Source organism: Galeopterus variegatus, unplaced genomic scaffold, assembly GCF_000696425.1.
Source record: "Galeopterus variegatus unplaced genomic scaffold, G_variegatus-3.0.2 Scaffold3658, whole genome shotgun sequence".
Lineage (NCBI taxonomy): Eukaryota > Metazoa > Chordata > Mammalia > Dermoptera > Cynocephalidae > Galeopterus > Galeopterus variegatus.
The window spans coordinates 135,650-145,364 of NW_007729769.1; positions in this window are offsets into that span (position 1 = coordinate 135,650).

A 9,715-nucleotide genomic window follows, 5' to 3' on the forward strand; every position below is an offset into this window, starting at 1 on the left:
GGGAGGGGTGGAGTTTGGATGTGTTGTCCCCTCCAAAACTCATGTGGAAATTTGATCTCCAATGTGGCAGTGTTGGAAACTGATTGAATCATGGGAGCGGATCCCTCATGAATGGATTAATGCTCTCCCTGGGGTAGGGGGGATTAATGAGTGAGTTCTCGCTCTATTAGTTCCCGCGAGAGCTCATTGCTTAAAAAGACCCTGGCACCTTCTCTCTCTCTTGCTTCCTCTGGCCATGTGATCTGCTTGTACCCACTGGCTGCATGCCACTTTCTGCCATGAGTAGAAGCTGCCTGAGGCCCATGCCAGATGCAGCTGTCCCAGAATCGTAAGTCAAATAAACCTCTCTTCTTTATAAATTACCCAGTCTCGAGTAATTCTGTTATAGCAACACAAACGGACTAAAACAGGGAGCATTTGGGAGAGGGGGGGTGTCTCATCACTGTTTAAAAAAAAAAAAAACAAAAAAACCTCCACCAACAAAAAAACCCCCACCATGGTCAACACCTATTGCCTACATCTGGCTGAAATATCAATGTCCAGTCACCAAAGAAAAACACACAGTAGCCAGAAAAAAGGTTGAGAGGTAGGCCACTGAAATTCAAAAAAACCTCCACCATGGTCAACACCTATTGCCTACATCTGGCTGAAATATCAATGTGCAGTCACCAAAGAAAAACACACAGTAGCCAGAAAAAAGGTTGAGAGGTAGGCCACTGAAATTGGAACAAGCAAAAAGACAAGAACATGGGAGGAGGATAGATATTAGGATTTTTGCTGTTAGATAAAAGGGGATAAGAGTGATGTCATAAAGTAATAAATAGTCTAAAGTAAGCAGGGATTAACTCATGAGGTCAATTTTGACATCTAAAAGGAATGGATTTGAGGAGATAACTATAATAGCTAACATTAAGTGCTTACTGTGTGCCAGGCATGGTATTAAATGAGATAGGAAATTAATAGATTTAGTCCGCATGATAACCCTGAGTTGGATATTATTCTCACCTTCCTCCCCATTTTTCAGATGAGGAAACAGAGAGCAAGTAACTTGCCGAAAGTCCCAAAGCTTCTAACTGATGGAAAAATGATTCAAATATGGCAGTCTGATTCCAGAGCTATAATTTTTCAGAGCTTAAATACACATTGTATTTATGTATATAAAGTATAGTAAATATGTACAGGCTGCACAAACCAAAATATACACATATACATATATATGTTTATATAAATAAATAGATAATAGACCCACAGGGAAATTATCTTCTGTCGTTAGCAACAGGGAAGGTAATTTCCAGAAGAAAACGCATATTGGTATTTATATAAGGGCCAAAATGCTAGATAGACCTCATTTCTTAGTCTCATAGGAATTTCCCATAATTTTGTATTTTCATTTTTTTATTTTTACTGTGATAAAATGGAGCCTTCAAACCTGACATTCCTTTTCACATCCAAACAATTCAAATAACTTTGTACTTCTGTGTTCAGATATCAAAATCTATTTGAATAACATAAAACTGGATGGTGTCACAAATTTTGAGCTGTCCATCAATCTCTCTCAAAGCTTCTTGGAAAACACCTATATTTGTCATGCAGCACAAAATTTTTACTAAGTTCTGACTGCAACTTTCATATATAAAAAGGTCTATAAAAAATGTTTTATGGAAGAAGAGGGAGTATGGGAGGAGGAGACATGATAGCCTAACAGGTACAAAACTATGCTATCTACCCTAAGAAAATCATTATGCAGTACATGCATATATTGAAATAACACACTGTATCCCACAAATATGTAAAAGTAAATGTTAAAATTTAAAAAAAGAAAAGAAATGTTTTAACCAGGCTTAAAGCTTCCCTTTTAGATATCAAAAGAAGCCCTTATATTTCTTCATGGGAACAATTCTGTCATTTAAGGCTACCTACTACTACCTTGTAAATTAATCCCTCAAGATCTGTAATCCCACCTGGTTTTTCTTGCCAGTGGCTCTGGGTTATATACATCGTTTTGCCTCTATCCCTATCTACTAGCATCCTCAAGAAAAGTTCACTTAAGTTATAGACAATATAATTATGTTCTAGCAATGTAAAGGTTAATTAGTAATATATATTTGCAAAGCATTCACGAGGAAAGAAAATAAATAATAGATAATATAAACTAAAACAAACAACAAAGGTATCTAGTAGAAATAGAACAGCACCCATGCTTTAGCAACTCTTTTGCTTTCCAGCAAACTATTTTAATGAAAAGGAAAACTTTGAAAGAATACCAATAAAAAAGTGAGTATTTAACCAACTTTCCCTCAAATTAAATTTTTACACTTTGGATTTCAAACTCAAGAAACATATATCTAAATATTTAAACTTGTGGGTCTTGGTTAACAATGGCAGCAAATAGCATCCAGAGAGTATTACAGCAACCCTGACAATCTTCTGGTTGCTGTTTCCATGGAAACAGCCTATATGAAGAAAACCTAACAGTAAAACATAATGTATTTTTAAAAAGCACTTTATCTTGTTTTCCTCTATCATTTAACTAGCATGGCACATAACTAACTGGTCCATTAAGCAACAGAAAACTTACAAGTCACTCAACAAATATTTGTTGATCATATGTTGCATGCCAGGCACTGTGCTAGAGATAGGGTTACCTCGGAGAGCTAAGTAGACAGTCCCTGCCCCACCAAGCTTAGTCTAGCACAAAGATGTTAATTAGCCAATGACACAAATAAAAACATAATATGAGGCACATGTAATTTATATTTTCCAATAGCCACATTAAGAAAAAAGAAACAGGATATTAATTTTAACAACGTATTTTATTTAACCCAGTATATCCAAAATTATTATTATCTTAGCATGTAATCAATCTCAAAAAATATTGAGACATCTTAAATTTTTTAATACTAAGTCTTTGAAATTCAGTATGTATTTTATAGTTATATCACATTGGTTGGGACTAGCCACATTTCAAATGCTCAATAACCATGTAAGGGTAGTGCCTCCTGTATTGGACAGCTGATACAGATATTCCATTGAGGTTGAAAAGCATATATAACAGAAGAAAGTTAGTTTCTTTCCTCAAAGAACTTAAAACTGACCAGTGGATTAACCACTATATAAGCAAAGTATAGATCATGTAGAAACATAACTGCAGAGTTAGTAAGTGAAGAAACCCTTAAGCAATACTAACAGAAAACACACTGGGTGAGCAACTATGTATGAAATTCTTTCAATTGTACACGACAGAAAACCTAACTAAAGCTGGCTTAAGTAAAAATCAACTCTAGACTCTTTCTCTCAACTCTGCTTCCTCTGAATTGAGTTCATTTTCAGGCTGCACGTGGCAGCCGGTCCCCAGCAGTTTTAGGGCACAAAGTTGTAGCCACTGCTCAGCTTCCACAATATTGCCAACAAAAGCCCCAGAACTACCTTCTCCTATCTCAGAGTGCATGGCTCACATTCCCATCATGAACCAATCACTGTAGCCAGGGACATGTGATGCTTTAATGGGTCACACCTGGGTTACTTCTGAAACATGACATTGAGTCAACTCCCCCAGAAGCACATAGACCAAAGTAGAGAAAGGGTGTACCCAAAAAAGGAAATCAGGGGCTATGGCTGGAAGTAAGGTAATAGATGATGGACACCAAAAAAACAAATGTCTACTAGTTTAACTTCTCATTCCCAAGCACCACTCTAAATGTTAACCATCATCACATTGGTTGTTTCTGTAGCAGCCTACTGATCCAATGTCTTTAGGTAGGAATCCATATCTCCTTGGTATCTTTCCTGGGTTGTAAGTGTCCATTCCGAGTCAGTCCCACATTTGGCTTATTTTATTTTCATTTAAGGATATTACCTTACTGCTTTTCCTTCCTTCTCAAATAAACTGGAAGAGTCTTAAAGTTCATTTCCAGTGGGTTATAAGTGTCCAACAGAATCAGTCACACATTTGGCTTATTTTATTTTCATTTAAGGATATTACCTTAGTGCTTTCCTTCCTTCTCAAATAACCTGGAAGAGTCTTAAAGTCCATTCCAGTCATTTAACTATTCCCTCATAACTCTATTTATTCACTATTACTATGTGCTAGACAATATACTAATTCCTTACAAGGATTTTTTCATTTAAACTTTGCAACAAATCCTATGAAGTAGTTACCACCCCCATTTTATGGATGAAGAAAATGAGGCTCAGAGGAGTGAAAACAATTAGGCTGTAAGTGACTGAGATGAGATTCAAACCCTGGTCTAATTCTAAAGTACATGTTCAGTGGTACCTGAAATTGGGAAATTTTCACTCTTCCTCCCTCTTCCCCATCAATAAAGAAAAAAACAAAAAAGCCATTATATAAGCAACATACAATATAATCCGAGAGAACCAAGATGATTTACAACACTCTATCTGAAGACTCTGTAGACAAAACCTGTGATGACAGCCCCAAAGAAAGACAACTGTACTAATGAGCCAGAATGATACTTCTCTCTACTGTGACTCCTCAAGTAAAGCTATGATTTAGTATAATTAAGAGCAGAGATAAATTTGCAAAACTTCTCAAACAGCTACAAGTTCATATATGAAATCAGGATTAATATCAATGAAGCAAAGAGAAACAAAATAAAGTTTATAAAATAATACATCATTTATGAACAGAGCATTAGTAGTTCCACTATCAATTAATATTTTCCCAACAATTTATTATGAAAGTTTTCAACTATATAGCAAAATTCAACATTTTTACAGTAAACACCTATATCTTACAAGTCTACCATTAACATCTTACTATATTTGTTTCCACATATCTACCCATCCTTCCCTCTGTTTTATCTTTTCATGCACTTCAAAGTAAATTGCAGAAGTCAGTACACTTCTCTCTAAATGTTACAGCATGCATATCATTAACTGAAGTTCTATATTTGCTTACATTTTTCTTCTGAGGTAAAATTTAAACACACAAAAAGCACAAATCTTAAGCACACATTCAGTGGGTTTTTGACAAATGAATACACCTATGTAACACAAATAATTATTAAGACTTAAAATAGAATCATCACCCCAGAAGGTTCCCTCATGCTCCTTCCCAGTCAATCCCTACCCGGATCACCTCTAGAGGCAGCCACTGGTCTGATATTTTTTCCACCACAGATTAGTTTTGCCTGTACTAGAGTACCATCTAAATGGGAGCACAGAGTGTGTCCTCTTTTGGATAAGGCTTCTTTTACTCAGCATGTTTCTGAGATTCACCCACGCTGTGATAGTAGTCTGCTTCTTCCCATTGCTCAATAGTATCCCATTGTATCATGTTCCTTATTGATGGACAAATGGGCTATTTCCAGTTTTTGGTGATTATGAACAAGAACTTCTATGAACATATGTTTTTATTTCTCTTGGATAAATACCTAAGAGTGGAAGGGTTGAGTCACATGGTAGGTATAAGCTTAGTTTTACAAGCATCTGCCAGACCTTTTCCAAAGTGGTTGGACCATTTTATGTCCCCACCAAGAATGTATGGTCTCTCATTGCTCCATATCTTTTGCCAACAACTGATGTCCTGGAAACAAGAGTGAATCACTCCTGGATATATTACAACCATTCTCAATAAGGCATTCTTATGTAATTGATGCCATTATAGGATTCAGCAAGTGATTGTCCATATTAGTAAACTGCCATCTGCTGATGACAAGGAAATATTAACAATAGCAACTTATGGTACCCACTAGCAGTGCTTGAATAGGTAAACAGCTTCATGGCCAGACCCCTCTTTTCATGCACTCTTACCTGTCTACAATATGCCAAAAGGCAGCCAGTCCCTACATAGCTACTGTTGATTTTTCTTCTACTCAAATGCCAACAATGGGGCACAAGTTTTAAGAAATGCTTCCTGACTAGCCTAATGTCATTACACTTTACAATGATAAATAAACTTTAATTCAGTGAAAAAATGACTACAATAAGCATATCTTCCACCAAAGAAGTAAATGTCCCATTGCAATTTTAACACACACATATCTTCTTACTGCCACTCTGCAAAGCACCAACTTGATTTTATGTTTTCTGAAATGTTTTCCTTACTAAAAGTTAAAAAAAAAAAAAAGTATGTAAAAAAAGCCATAGTACACAGTTAACACCTACATTCCGCATGCTAGGAGTATTTATGTAAAAAAAGCCATAGTACACAGTTAACACCTACATTCCGCATGCTAGGATACAGTACAAAGTATGTAAAAAAAGCCATAGTACACAGTTAACACCTACATTCCGCATGCTAGGATACAGTACACCCTCAGACAAGGAGGCAGGTGCGACTGTCCGTGGCACAGTGGCTGCAGCACACACAGTGCAAATGCTCCTCGGTAGATGTGCTCACTACAGGGGGACCCTAAGCGAAATGCATTTGGCAAAATGAACTGTTTTCTCAACTCTGGTCTCTCTTTATGTCTATTATTTCATGTTTGGGGTAACAGATTTGATCCATACTAACTACAAAAGGTGTGCATGTAACAGTGCTGAAAATGAAGAATAAGTATCTCTCCAATTTGAAAAGAAAACTTTACTGTATAGGCTGAGGCACCTTTGAGGAAACCAAAGGTAAAGAATAAGAAACAAGAGGCTAAAGAGGGATTAGTGGAAGTCCTCTGACACTACAAAGAGCATCATAAATTTGACTGACATAAATTTTACAACAATCATAAATGGGAGCAAGAGCTAACTATAAACAGAAATATGGTGTGTATTTGGTAGAAGGGATTACACATTTTTTTCCTTACTCTTGCTTGTCTATTTTCCAGACTTTCTATGTATATCTATTACAAAGTGTTGTACCATTTAATTATTTTTATAATACAAAAACTGAAAAATTCTATTATTCTACAAATTGACTTCAAAAATAAAAGAAAAAGAAAAAGAAACCTATGGCTCAAAGAGTCAATACAAAGAACATCTCAGCTAAGAAGATGTTAGTTTTTTCTGTTGCAGCCCCTTTTCTTATGCTTGCTCCCAAATTGCCATTTTCTACAGAATTTTAATAGGAAGGAAAAACAGTTCTTTTTCCAAAAACACCATACAAAATAAATACACAGAGCCATACAGGTAAACATCTCACTAGATAAGTATCATTACAAGTAAGATTTGATAAAACAAACTAGAGTCCTTGTTGATAGCCCATTGCAAATGTCAAGGAAATAGTATATTCTTTTCACGGGCCAGTCTCTGCAATAAAGAACCAATACTCTTCAACCTCCTAACTCTTCCAAACATTCCCTCACTTAAGCTCTAAGACCACTAACCAAAATTAAACATCTATGAAGGTGAAGCAGTATATAAAGAATATAACTATTTCTTTCTCTAGGTTTAATACAGAGGTGGATGAATGGAAGGCAGGCAGGCAGGTGGACTGAGATAAATATGACAAACAACCACCTTTGCTGTTTCAGGCTTTACAAGTGAAACTTTATAGAAATTGATTTCTATAAAACCATTCAACTGCATTATAACAAAACAATCCCATTGAGTTTCTTCTGGAAAATCATCTCATTATGAGTCCAAGAATATGACTGTAGCTTTTTACACATGGAACCTGCCTCTTCATTGGCCAACTATGTGATTTAAACTAAAATGATCTTTAAAGTTCTCTGCTGCAAAGAAAGAAAACAATATGATTCTATCAAAACATTCACTAGTATTATAACAAGTAAGATGGCTTTTAGATCAAACAGGTCTAGTTTACGATCACAGGTAACCACTTTACCTTGTCCAAATTGTATATTACCTCTGAAACTTTCTTAACTCCAGGCCAGAAATGCAAAATACTGACCTCACAGGTTGACTGTGACAATTAACTGCTGAATGAAACTTAAAGCTCCTAGTTGAGTGGCAGCCACAGAGTAGTCACATAAATGATAGTATAATTATTAATACTGGAAGTTGTACAACTCTGTCACTTATATTTCATAACCGAAAGGAAGGCGATATAACACAAAATATTAAAGCCTTCTAGGTCAATACTCACAAATCACTGAAAACAATTTATCTTTTATCCCTTCCAGATCTAACATCATATTCTAATTGAATTCAAAGAAAAGACCAACTCTCCACTTATCTTTTTTGAAGAACAAAACTCAACATTTCTCGAAATAAATGATATTCTAGGAGTGCTCACTACAAACATTAATACTGTAAAAGTACAACCTGAAGAACTGACAAACATTGTGAAACACACCAAGACATTCCAGTTAGCAAGCAGATATGTTAAGTAATTTTTAATTCAGCACAATTTGTGCTACGCTACTCCCTAATAACCAAGCTTTTTAGCAGAATTAAAATATACCAAATAGATATTATATGTGCTAAATTAAAGCAACCTAGTTAATATCCCATTATCTTTTAAGTTATAAAAATGACTAATCAGCATCTCTTCTAAAAAGAAATAAGCAAAATCATGGTATATAGTTAAAAAAAAGTTCAAGTAATCTTTTTGTCCATAATCATATCCAGCAAAGAAAACCTCTGTATGGTAATGTTTACATGTCCTTCAAAAGATAAACACTCACTTTTTTTTTTAAGGTAATATAATTCAGATGAGATCAGCAAACAAATTAAAAGGTGACCAAGTTAAATTTCAAAAGAACAAGTAAATTAAAACAAATTCTGTGCTAATTTAAATCAAGGTACAGAACAGTATGTGTTTAAAAATATCTGTATATACATTGTATACATATAAGTTTTTACACACAAAATAGGCCTAGAAGGATATACAAAAAAATCTAACAGTAGTCAAGTCTGGGGGAATTGGGGGGCTGGGATAAAGGGCAGGGATAGGGGGAGGATGAGATTTGTTATTCATTAAGTATCTATTTGTACAGATATATGTGTGTCTGAAAGTATATTATAGCAGGAGCAAGGAAGCATGCACACAAGGAAATAAAGTATGAAGTAGAAAGTAGCCAAGCTTGGTTCTTATATACATGATTAAATATAAAAAGCAAAGCAAATAAACAAGATATCCACACCAAAAATAAAAACAATTTTATAGAGCACTAAAAATGAAGCAGTATGCTCAAGACAATGCTTTTTCTTCAAATACAAATAATTAAATAAGTAAAACACAAACCTAAATATTAAGTATCACATTTATTTGCAAAGGTACGTCATACCATTAAAATGGAAGAAATGCAGGTATTGTTGCATTTAAGAATCTTTTTGCAAGACACATAGTTTATAAATATTTTATCCATACTCATTGATGTGTCCAGTGTTGTAACACAGTTCTAAGAATCAATTTAACATACAGCTATAGTGACATCAGCACAGACATAAACAAATTTATGTTTTCTTGTATTTACTTCCTCTACTATAGCTTAAGGGAAATCTACTGTCCCATTCTTTGTTTCTAAAAATGTACTACCACGTCAACTGATGAGTCATGGGTCACACTCCAAATTCTTATGTACCAAAGAAAGCAGAGCACAAAAGTTTTACACATCAATTGTAAAGATTGTCTAATAAGTGAATTTACAAATCAAGATAGGTGACACAGATGACAGTTCTTTAAGATGTGAGAAACTTCAAAATAAAACTGCAAATTCCACAAGGACTGATAAAATTATTTCCTCCTTTTCCCTGTCCTAATAACTGAGAGGATTTTTGTTTTTCTTAATTCAGAACATACGAATATAAAGTACTGTCGAGATACTGACAGGAACAAACTCAAGTATGTACA